We start from the raw sequence: 12,039 nt of genomic DNA on the forward strand, positions 1-12,039 counted from the left end.
TACTATATTAAAGCCTTCTGCTATTAGATTTTGTGCTTACAATTTGGCTTAGCATCACAGCGTAACCGAGCTTTAAAAAGAGAAAGAATACCTGGAGACAGAGGAGAAATCAATTCTACAATGCTTCAGTTTGTGTAATTCTCTTCCCTATCAAATGTAAACACACTGCATAAGTCCCACACTTATGTACAATAGAGCTAAAAATGTCATTATCACAAGATATGATAAGAAAAACAACATCTGCACACTGAAGGAGGGAAAAAATACTACTTTAAAAGGAAAAATAAAAAGAGAGGAGATTGTATCAGAGGTTTGTGGGTTTTTCTGAGGAAACACCACAATGGGGAATATTTGAAGTTAAATGTATTTTAATATTTATACTGCAGAAGTTACAGGTTTAACCAAACCCAGTTGGGCAAAACAAAAGCTAGAATGGAGAAACCAGGCAATAGGAGAGGACTTGGATACATCCCAACTGAGTTTGGAAGCTAAGCACAAGGCTTTGTTAATACTTTGTGAGTGTGCAATGAACTCTCACTGGCTGTCTTTCAAATCTGAACAGACAGTGCTGACCTGATGCTAGTTATACTATTCCTGTCACAGCTCTGGCTGAATGAGTACTGCTTCAAATCCTCAAAAGAGAATCCCACTAAAGAACATTAATGTGAAAAAAGGCACCAAACAGCTATCTGAACAGGCTTTTCTTCAGCACGTAAACAGATACACACACACACACACACAAATCCTCCAAATAAAATTATGAAGGATTGAAGCTTTTGTAAATGCAACATAGAAATATCTCCTACTGAAAATGAAAATGACAGCAGCAATTTACAGTGAAATACCACTTGTGCAGGACCTCCAGAGCTGAAAGCTTGATTGCCTGTTTCCAACAAAAGCACCAGGCTTTAAGGAATGAACTGAACTTAAGGGATTCCTCTGACTGCGAGTGTAGCCTGCTGCTTATTCTGCAGAGCCTATAAGTTTTGCCTCATATATGAAGAATGTGAGGCAGCTGCAGCCTAACTGACCAGCATGCAAATACAGAGTGAGTATAAACAACAAATGCACAGATCTCAGTAGCTTTCAGCCTGTGTAGTTAACACTCTGTTTTTGTAGTTGAACATTACTGAAACAATACTCAGCAGACACCTGGGAGCTAGAGTGCCCACTCTTAAAATGGAGCCCGAATAACTAGACTTTCCTGGTTTGACATAAAATAATTTGGTCCAGAGAGCACGTTAAGAGCTTGGTACTCCAACCAGAAGTTTGGAAAATTTAGAAAGAGTTTTGAGACCTAGTATCATGTCAGACAGAGATTTTCAGTCCAAGCACTTTACCAACTGCCTTTTTCATGTTTCATGGATGGATGAGCAGGTCTCTGTTTATGTCCTTTAAGAAAACAAAGCTTTCAAAGTCTCTAGATGTATACACCACTATTTTCAAAATACTGTTTAGAAACAAGGAAAAACAAACAAACAACAACAACAAAAAAATAACCCACAATACAAACTATGTGTAATTGCATGTTGTGGTTTGTATGGTTGTTTGTTTGTTTGTTTTCTCCTGGGCTTCAGACATCACTGAAATGCAGTCCTAACCGGAGGATGGAGCATAGCATCTTCTCAATTAGGCATGATAATATAACAATAGGGACCAGGAGACTTAGCTGGATTAAAAGAAAACAGATTTTTTTTTTTTAAGGAATGTAAGTGAAACCAGCATGAGTAACCTGAAAAAAAGTAATTCCCTATGACACATAGGAGGTAGTAATAGTCCCTACAGCCTCCAAATCTATAAAATGATAAAAAGTTATATCTAGCTGAAAACAAAATTTTGATTTAGTAATACAGAAGACCAAGATTTCCACTTATATTTTGGTTATGTGAATCACTGAAAATCCAGCAGTATTTGTGATTCAGACTGCTATATTCTCTGTTTTCATCCGAAGTGTACTATGTTTAATACTAAAGTGCCTCCCAGTCACCATGCCAACGCTTCTCTGCTTTTACATCCTTTGATACCTGTTATTCTATCATGACCTCCACAATCAGTCCAGCTTAATTATGCTTCTGTCCTTCCATGCCTTCTTTTAAAAAGATTCTTATCTCTTTATGGTACTACCCATCACACTTTTTTTCCTTCCTCTATTAACAAAACTTTTGTCTACAAACAATAGCTCCAATTAAAGTGAAAAGCTCATACTACTCAAAAAAATGGTTTTGCAGATGTGTCTGATAGCTTCTAAGGTAACCATGCAATCTCACAGGCCTTCCTTTGTCTCCTTATCCCCTCCTGTCTCCTCATCAGCACATTACCTTCCATAGCTATTATTTTCTCTCAGTATTGTAGGAATTCATGTGCAACAAATCTAGTTTCAGTTTGTTTGGTGAAATGCCACTCTTATCATTTGAAATCATTTGAAGTCACCAGAGCTATGCTGATTTACTCTTGTTGAAGATCTGGCCCTAAAATACATTGTGGATGCCTCTTCTCGGTTCAGACAAACAGGTAAATACATAGAAGGAAATCTTGTAGTACAGTATTTACTTTTCCCAGTGTGATGAGGCACATCTTTGCTGAGATCTTAGCTTCTGAAGCAAGGCACAAGTGGAAGAAGACATTCATTTGCTGAAGAATAAAACTGAAAAACACACAGCACAACCCTGTATTTCACCAATTCTGGAATGAATTGGTGGCAAGAACTAGAAAAAACCTCAGTAAATTTATATGCCAAAGTTATTAGCCTTTTTGAAAAAGAAAAAGAAAGAAAAAGAAAAAGGAAAAAAAAAAAGAAAAAAAAGAAAAAAAAGGAAAAAAAAGGAAAAAAAGAAAAAGAAAAAGAAAAAGAAAAAGAAAAGAAAAGAAAAAGAAAAGAAAAAAAAGAAAAAAAAGGAAAAAAAAGGAAAAAAAAAAAAGAAAAAGAAAAAGAAAAAGAAAAAGAAAAAGAAAAAGAAAAAGAAAAAGAAAAAGAAAAAGAAAAAGAAAAAGAAAAAAAAGAAAAAGAAAAAGAAAAAGAAAAAGAAAAAGAAAAAGAAAAAGAAAAAGAAAAAGAAAAAGAAAAAGAAAAAGAAAAAGAAAAAGAAAAAGAAAAAGAAAAAGAAAAAGAAAAAGAAAAAGAAAAAGAAAAAGAAAAAGAAAAAGAAAAAGAAAAAGAAAAAGAAAAAGAAAAAGAAAAAGAAAAAGAAAGAAAAAGAAAAAGAAAAAGAAAAAAGAAAGAAAGAAAAAAAAGAAAAAGAAAAAGAAAAAGAAAAAGAAAGAAAAAGAAAAAGAAAAAGAAAAAGAAAAAGAAAAAGAAAAAGAAAAAGAAAAAGAAAAAGAAAAAGAAAAAGAAAAAGAAAAAGAAAAAGAAAAAGAAAAAGAAAAAGAAAAAGAAAAAGAAAAGAAAAAGAAAAAGAAAAAGAAAAAGAAAAAGAGAAGAAGAAAAAGAAAAAGAGAAGAAAACAAAAACAAAAGAAAAAGAAATAAAAGGAAAAAAAAGAAAAAAGAATGAAAAAAAAGAAAATAAGAAAATCATGTGAGGCACTTAAGCTTAAAGAAAATATCATTTGACTGGTTTATATATGGGGATTATGTGCATCAGTCTCTAATAAGTCTAACTATTATAGGCTAGGTATGCAGAAAAAGGGTTTTCTTTCTGTTAGCGCATGAAGTCAGCAATGTGTGTCTGCAAAGTGAACTGCTAGGGAAGCCATCTGTGAACTCTCTGCTAATAAATATATAATATAAGTTTTTCAGGAACATTCTTATCTTGGAAACAGAAGGCAAATTTCTTCCATATTAAGTTTTATGTTTTTCTGCAGAATCCTTTCTAACATTAAAAAGAATTTAGATATTTTGTCTCATGCTGAATTATCACAACTCAAACCTTCCAGGAATCATGTAATCTGTTTTCTTTTTGCTATATTCTGCCCACTTTGGATTACTGTCAAAACCATTTGAATGTCAGGCATTTGGAGTATGCGCACCTTCCTTTCCCCCCCTCCACACTTTTTGGCTCCTACTTCTGCTGAGTCTGACCCTTTCCACGCTGGCATGGAGATCAAAGTCCTGTAGTCTTTGGATGACTAGCAGCCTCTCAGCACCAAAGATACTTTTACTTTTGCCATCAGAACAGCAGCCGTTCCTAAAACAGCACCTCTAATATTCTTTGCTTAATCCATATTGATAGGAGCTTGCCGGGCATTTCGTGCATGCCATGCCAAGTGAACAATTGTTGTGGAGTTCTCCGCCAAGAGGAAAAAAGTGTTGAATTGCTGCTAAACACTGGAAGTCACAACATGGAGAAACTGTTCCAGGCTGCACTTCCCAGTTACTCCAGGCACTGTGGCAGCCAGCCTTTAAGTACAAAACTTCTTCAGATATCTTCAGTAAGATCTTCCCTATGTTGTGATTGCTTCAGAGATAGTAAAACAGAACAACCATTTTCAGAAACCATTCAGAAAGAGCAAAAAAATCCTGAGGTGGCTATTCTGCCATATCTTTATCCCCTAGTCCCTCTAAGAAGTGATTACAAGCAGAAGAGAGACAGACACAGGAGGGGTTCTGTTGTACACCTGCCCATTTCTGTTGTACACCTGCCCATTCCTTTGTTTTATTTATTTTTTTAAATTCATATTCTTTTATTGAAGTTCTATAATGTATTCCAAGCACGCATGTTTTTGAGTAACCATCCCACCACAAAGCATTCATCTTCATAGTTTACCAGCTGTTGCATCACATTTTCAAAGCCATTAACCTGAAACCTGCAGAATTTACCCTTTATTATTATTATTATTATTTAAGCATTGAAACAATGAAATCATTCTGTAGTACCTTAAATTATGACAACCACAAGGAGCAATAGCAGCACCATCCTCCCCCTTCTTCTACCCACCCTGTCATACCCTTGCAGGAGGGTGAACAGGTTTAATGAAATTACTAAGCAGTCCGGGCTTTAAAATTTTTATCTAAATGTTACGGAGCATAACAGCATTTCTTGATTGAAGGAACGTTCATGAAGAATTAACTGGGTTTCTAAGTGTGAAGCAGACTACAACTTGCAGCCTTCGGGACTCTTTGGGCAGATGCTCCCCTCGAAGGCAGCCAGCTCTGAAGCCAGCATAGCCTCACAAGGCTCAGCTTGCCGCTCTGCCAATGGGCTAGGAACAGCTGCTTCAGTTCCTGGTCAGAAAGTCACCTTCTCTTAGCTGTCAGAGCAAGAATGGAAGAAGAGTTTATATATCTGGATAACAGAACATACTCTCCTGGAAATCCTTTCTAGTCACCAGCTGTAATCTCCCTGGTAGCTGTAAATAGCTTCAGCAGATATCATAGAGCAAATGTGCTCCAGCAGAGCAACCCAAAAGGCTTCTGCAGCTCAAGGGAGTTAAAAAGAGAGCGGAGGTTTCCGTGGATCCTGATTCACTGAACTCAGCAGTGCTATCAAAGCAGCCAGTGCACAGGTCTGTGAGTTACCAAAGGAAACTCCTCAATATTTCCCCAGGAAGCACAAGGGGAATACAAGCGTGCAGTTCAGAAATCGATTCCCATGCTGTAAATTGTTTTGTTTTCTTCTTCGGCCTTATTGTACTTCAATAGCCAGCCGATGGGCATGATGAGACAACATTTGTGCCAGATCTCCTTGCTTCAGAGATACCTAAAACAAATCAATGAGGCTCCTTTGAAAAGGCACTCACTTTTTTGGTTGGTTGGTTGGCTTTGTTTTTTTGAAAAACTTTGCTAATTTTATTTATGCTGAAGAATAGCTTGGTGCATTTTTAGGTGGGGAGGCAGAAAACAGTGGCTGTATGACTCCAGAAGCATTTGTGTATTTCTCTCAATCAGACACTCATGCGAATACCACTTTGGTTGTTGGTAATGAGACCAGTTCTCCCTCAGTTCTCTGGATTGGGTGTTATTACTTTCATTGTGAAAATATAAAAGGCCAGTACAAAGCACTAATTTGACACAACTTTGGGGGGAGAGAGGGGAGGAGAGAGAGGGGGCTCCCTATCATTCCTCATTTTCCCATCTTACTCTTTTTCTTATCTCCACCTTACTTTTCCGTATTTATTTGCAACATTTAGGGCATCCACAACTTCTCTGGGCAACCTGGTCCAGTGCCTCACTACCCTCCGAGTGAAGAATTTCTTCCGAATACCTAATCCAAATCTCCCCTCTTTCAGTATAAATCCATTCCCCCTTGTCCTATCCCTAAACCCCCCGACACAGAGTCCCTCCCCAGCTTTCCTGCAGCCCCCTTTAGGCACTGACAGGCTGCTGTGAGGTCTCCTCGGGGTCTTCTCTTCTCCAAGCTGAACAGCCCCAACAACCCCAACTCCCTCAGCCTCTCTCCATAGCAGAGGTTCTCCAGGCCTCTGATCATCCTCATGGCCTCCTCTGGACCCACTTCAACAGGTCACTGTCCTTCTTGTGCTGGGGGCCCCAGTGCCGAATGCAGCACTCCAGGTGGGGTCTCCTAGTCTTCTCCTTGTCTCCAGGTGGGGTCTCCTAGTCTTCTTGCTTCTGGAGAGAGGTTGCATGTATAGGTACACCATAAATAGATAGTTTTTGCAGCTGCCATGCTGTTATAAGTTCCATTTTATGATTTCCAGGACTTTAAGTGATGTACGCCTTTCCAGAAAGCTTGACTTAACATCCAGCAACATGAACAGGAAATGATTTAGTTGCTCTAGCCAGAGAAAGGTTTCCCTGATCAAAGGGTGGTGCTAGGTATTCATTAACATCTCTGTCTCCCATTCATATAATATATTCATCGTAGTTTACATGAAATTATTCCATTCCATCAGAAGATCATATTCCTACCCAGATGGCAGTACCGATTCAGACTGCACAGTTTCAAGAAAACAGATGGAAAGAGAGGCTCTTAAACCTCTGGAATTATCCCAAAGATACTGTATGCCACAACTGGCAAAAAGAAAAAAAAATAAAAATAAAAAGAAAGAAATGAAAGGGTAAGGAAACATCCAGAAGATAATGAAGGGTCCAAGAGCAGTGAATTCCACCACAGAATGACAGAGCTAAGATAAAATCACCCCAAATTTAAAAAAAAATAAAATAAAAAGACCAAAAAAAGGCAGGTACTTCTCTATTGGCCTTAAAACAGCGTTGCTGCAATCTATAATGTTTAACATGATTAAGAAATGAGAATAAGAAAAGGATATTTAGCTGTTCTATAAGACTTTACTCAAAGACAACAAAGAACTTTACTAACACAAGCAATTGAGAGTTTCTTCATGATTTCCCAAGACACTAAGCTATCAAAATCAAAAAGTTTGTTAAGGATGTGTTGCCTGTTGCTAAATTCTGACAAACATCGGAAGAACCTGTCCTCAGGGCAGACCCTCAGGCAGGCTGCTGCAGACACCAGGTTCCCAAGCCCCTCGGCATCCCAGGAGGGCTGCACGACACGGTCACCCCTGTCCTCCAGTTTCTACCTGGCAGGCTATTGGAGATGACCCAAGAAGCCTCAGAAACGCCCTAAGTATTTAACAATGAAATGTCACTCTGACCTTCTCTAAGCAAAATGTCAGAATTTTCATTATGTGGAAAATTTCAAAATGTCATTTTTGTTGCATTTCAGAATGATGCTATTTTTAATTTCCAGAGAATAGGAATTCCAGTGTTTGTTTAGCTGTAATCAGTACACATTCTCTTCCCTGGTGAAATCCACGTTCATTGACTTATTGTCTAATGTTTTTAATGTCTGTTCTAAAACATCAAAAGAGCCAGAAGCTGAGTACGCAATGCCCAGTTTTATGCTGTAAGCAGTCCACTCCTCATGTTCTCCTCATGCTTGGGATAATTTTCATAACATCTTCTAAGACCATCATAACTTTTTCAGTGCCTTCATGTTACTTTCAGAGGAAGCGAATCCTGGTAACATCTCAAAATGTTTCTTGTAAGATTTTCCTAATGGCACAGGAGTTGAAGCAGCAACAATTTCCTCTGCTCATAGTTAGATAATGTCACATCATTTGCATCACTCTGATTTGTAATTACAATGTTCAGGCCACATAAAAAATCACGTTTTAGCTGAGAGAATTACCACCAAAAAAAAATGCTCATTTGTAGGTCGTGAAATTTTTTCATTGACAGATTCAGGAGAGAAAACACATTGATGAGAAGGCACAGAAAGTGATTATTTGACCTCTCTGGCCACATACGTGCTATCTACTCGATGCAGTCTTGTATTGGGAGATGCAGCATCTCAGCCACTAGAGCTGATGCACAAGACAAGGACAGCTTGGTGCCTTAAGAATATTAATTCTTGAAAAGGCTGCCACATTATCATTTGTTGGCATACCTCCAGCAGAACTCAGCCATTTTAGCATTCGCAGCTCCTTCAGTTAATATTCTTTGATATCCATCCTGAACAGATGTTATTACCAGGGTTATCTATAGTTCTGTCTCCGCTGCTGATTGAATGGAAATGTTTGGAATGACAAGCACTTTTGGCAACGGTGACACCCGTTTTTGTCTATTAAGGCCTGAGTCATTTTTCTTTCTCATCGAAATCTGTCCACATTACTTTTCTAGCTGCTGCTGTTTTATATTATCCTTCCAAAATAACAAGTAAGAAGGAGACTATGAACATCACTTTGCCCCTTACTTTTTTTGTTGTTGTTGTTCTTTCTTTCTTTTAATTTTTTATTTTTCAGATTAAATTTCAAAAAGCACTATGGCACTTTATTTGTTTTAACTGCTTCAGTTTTAAATAATTTCCATCCATCGTATCCAGTATCATGACTGGTACAGAGCTAATAGACAAAGCAGCTCCAGATGAAGTCACATCCATGCCACAGAGGAAAAAGTGGATGAGGAATTGGCAGGGGAGGCAGGTGGAAGGTTGCTGGGGAGAGACACAAGACCACCAGAATGAGAGGAAGTGTTTTGCTACTTACTCTGGTATACATTTCCTAATGCAGAACAAGAGAAAAACTGTCTTTTTGAACAGTAACTAACAATAGCATGCAGCCCTAACTTCAAACCCACATAAGAGGGAGAGACAGAAGACAGTTTTGCAAAAATGTAATTGTATGGTTATGCACCTACTTTGCACGCATCAATCACACACAGGCACAAGCAAATAACCAAAAAGGCTTCTAAATGCAAATCATCTGCATGCATGCCTACTTGAGCTACAGGAGGCACTTGATCCACTGCAAATGCAATGCAAGTCTTATTTACAGTTTTGCTTCCTGCTTCTGAAAACCCTTGCAAGAAAAGACACACCAAATGTCTAAAATTACAGACAACTAGATTCGGCTGCAACACCACAGCTTGAATGGACTTTCAAAGACGAATGAAAACAGCAGTTTTTGCTGCAACCTGTCAGATATGTACCACTGAGGCATATGTGTTTCTCTTCCTTCCTTCCTGTGCTAGCAACTCAATCAACAAGGAGAAAATCAAGCAGGCTTTCCCTGTCTATACTCCTCTTCTCTCTCTGAATGGGCTATCATGGGAGGAACAGGAATTTACTGCCGTCTCCAGCTTCTTGATAGTGCAAAAAAAGTAACCTTTTTGTGTTAACTCCTGATGAGGTTTGTAGGACTGAAAAACCTCCTTGTTTTGGCACTCACACTTTCAGATATCTGGCTACTAAATGCTTTCTAATGGTGGTCACCCAGAGATGCCAATGTTCACGCTGTTCAGAAAATTTATTTTCTTTTTGCTTGTCCCCCCAGAAGCAGAGAACATTTTGATTACACAGCACCTGAGCTGATGTCTGCAGGGGTTCAGGGGACGTTGTCCTGCTCATCTTTCAGAATTTACTTTTCCTCCTACAGTCCCAGCCAGGGTTGTTGCATTGTTGGTGACGAATTTAGCTTTTATCTTGTATGTACCTAAGAGAAAACAAAGGATTGCATTACGTTTGTGTTAAAGGCAATAATTACACCTTTCTTTTCTTATGAACAGATGATACACATGGCTGGGACGTTAGCACAATGAAACGAAGCAGCATCAATAAACGAGCATGGAGGCAGGAAAATGAAAGGGAAATAAAGATGTGTAAACTGTGTGAATATAGCCCCGTGGTATTCCCAGTCCCATCCCTGACACTAATCAGAAAGAGCTTGCTTAACCTCTGTGAGCCTGTTTCCTCGTATGTAAAACAAATAATACATACCACCTGGATAATAAGGCATTTTACACATTACTGCTCGTAACGTGTCAAGGGCCATGAGTAAAAAGGCAGTAAACAAATGAAGACTATTAATATTTACTGTTTTGAATCCTGGAACACCAATTAAGTAAAAAAGAGGTCAACTTTAATAAACACTGTAAAAATGGTATGACATAATCAGGGAAATACTTCAATCATGTTTTATCATTTGTAGCCAGTTTTCTTACAGTGAAATATTCATTTGACAATTAAAAACATGTCTGGTAGAAGCATTTCAGAGAGTCTACTCTCTAATTTTGAACAATGGTTGCATTCCTGCTTTTCAGGATACACATGCGTACACTGAAGAAGATATAAATGTTACACTGGCTCTCCTGTATTCCTCATTAATGAATAATTAACAGGAATTAATTTACCCTAATTATGTATTTTAAAATAAACAGATCTTTAAAAATGCAGATACAGCCAGTGAATAAGGCTGGTATTACAAAAACGCAAATACACCTGTCCTGTGATTAACCTCACAAGCAACTGAGTGCAAAAATTGACTGTTCAACCTGCATGTTAGAGCCAGACAGAAAAAGAAAGAAGAAAAAATGTTGTGTTTTGAGTCACCTATTTTTTATCCCTCTCTGATAGAAATACTTGGAAGGCAAAGTAGATTTTATTCACGTTTGGCCTCTAAGATAGCTTTTTCTTTCTCACTAAGTAATATATATATATTTTAAAAACAACTACTAGAAAAAGGTGAATATTTTCATAAAATGAGGAATGACATCCTAATCCCACCTTTTCAATTCCAGCCCAGTGCTTATCCCTGGGACTATCTGCTTGTGCTGTAAACCTGGCAGACTCGGGCACCAGTGATGCAATGCCAGAAGCACCACGATATTAACATTTCAGGTTTTTAATCAGGTGCTGCTGATTTTATTTCACTTTGCAAGCTGCAGAACAGCTTCTGCTGCCTGCCAGAGCTACACAGACCGCAGCACCCCACCACCTCTTTAACACCTGCAGCCTCGCCACGTCAAACCCAGAAACGCCGAGTGATGCCGGTGATGTTATGTCTGGTCCAGTAATACCAGCACTTCCTTAAGCTGCCCTGAAGACTTTTGACCGGGAACATAAGGCTACGCCCTGCTGTGGGCACAGCACAGCTCCCTGCACACCTGGGGCTGGCAGCAAAGTAGCCCTGACACAGGCTGCCAGGGAGCCCAAGCAGCCCATGAGGATGCGCACGGCTGCCCACCCCAAAACCACCGCCAGCTCCTGGCTGGGGGAACAAGGAGACAACAGAAAAAGAGGGAAAGAAAGGGAGAAGGAGGAAAATTGGCCAGATCATAGCTGGAGGAGACTTGACAAGTTACTTGGCCCCATATTCAGAATTTATCTCGTTTATCCACGCACCTGTGTGTCCTGCATCAAGCGGAAGCCACTGCAATGCCTGATCTTATTGCTCTGCCCAGTCTTACCACACCATGCAGCTCCAGTGACAACAAACATGCTGGAAACAGTGCCAGAGAAGTAGGTTTCATTTGACTCAATTGCAGGCGGAAGCAGCCCGCTGTGCAGAAAGGGAGCGGCGGGCAGGAGAACATGCTACCACATCCTGAGGCTGGTAGGTGGATAAGTCTCTGTCCAGCATAGCCCAAATTTGCAGCTGCTGTCCCTGCAATATATTAATTACAATAGTCTTATTTCACTGGTGATTCTGCCTTTGGGACTCTTTGGGCTGCAACAGCACGCTATGCAGAAACATTTTAAAAAAGGGAAACTAAATTTTGTTTCTCATTCAGGTGAGCATGTAGACCACCCATGACACAGTGGTGCTCAGTGCAGGTTTTCTCACCACTGTGCCCCAAAATGTGTCTCTGTATCATGCCACAGCTGTACCACCCAATGTCATG

This window comes from Anser cygnoides, chromosome Z (genome assembly GCF_040182565.1).
Source record: "Anser cygnoides isolate HZ-2024a breed goose chromosome Z, Taihu_goose_T2T_genome, whole genome shotgun sequence".
Taxonomy (NCBI): domain Eukaryota; kingdom Metazoa; phylum Chordata; class Aves; order Anseriformes; family Anatidae; genus Anser; species Anser cygnoides.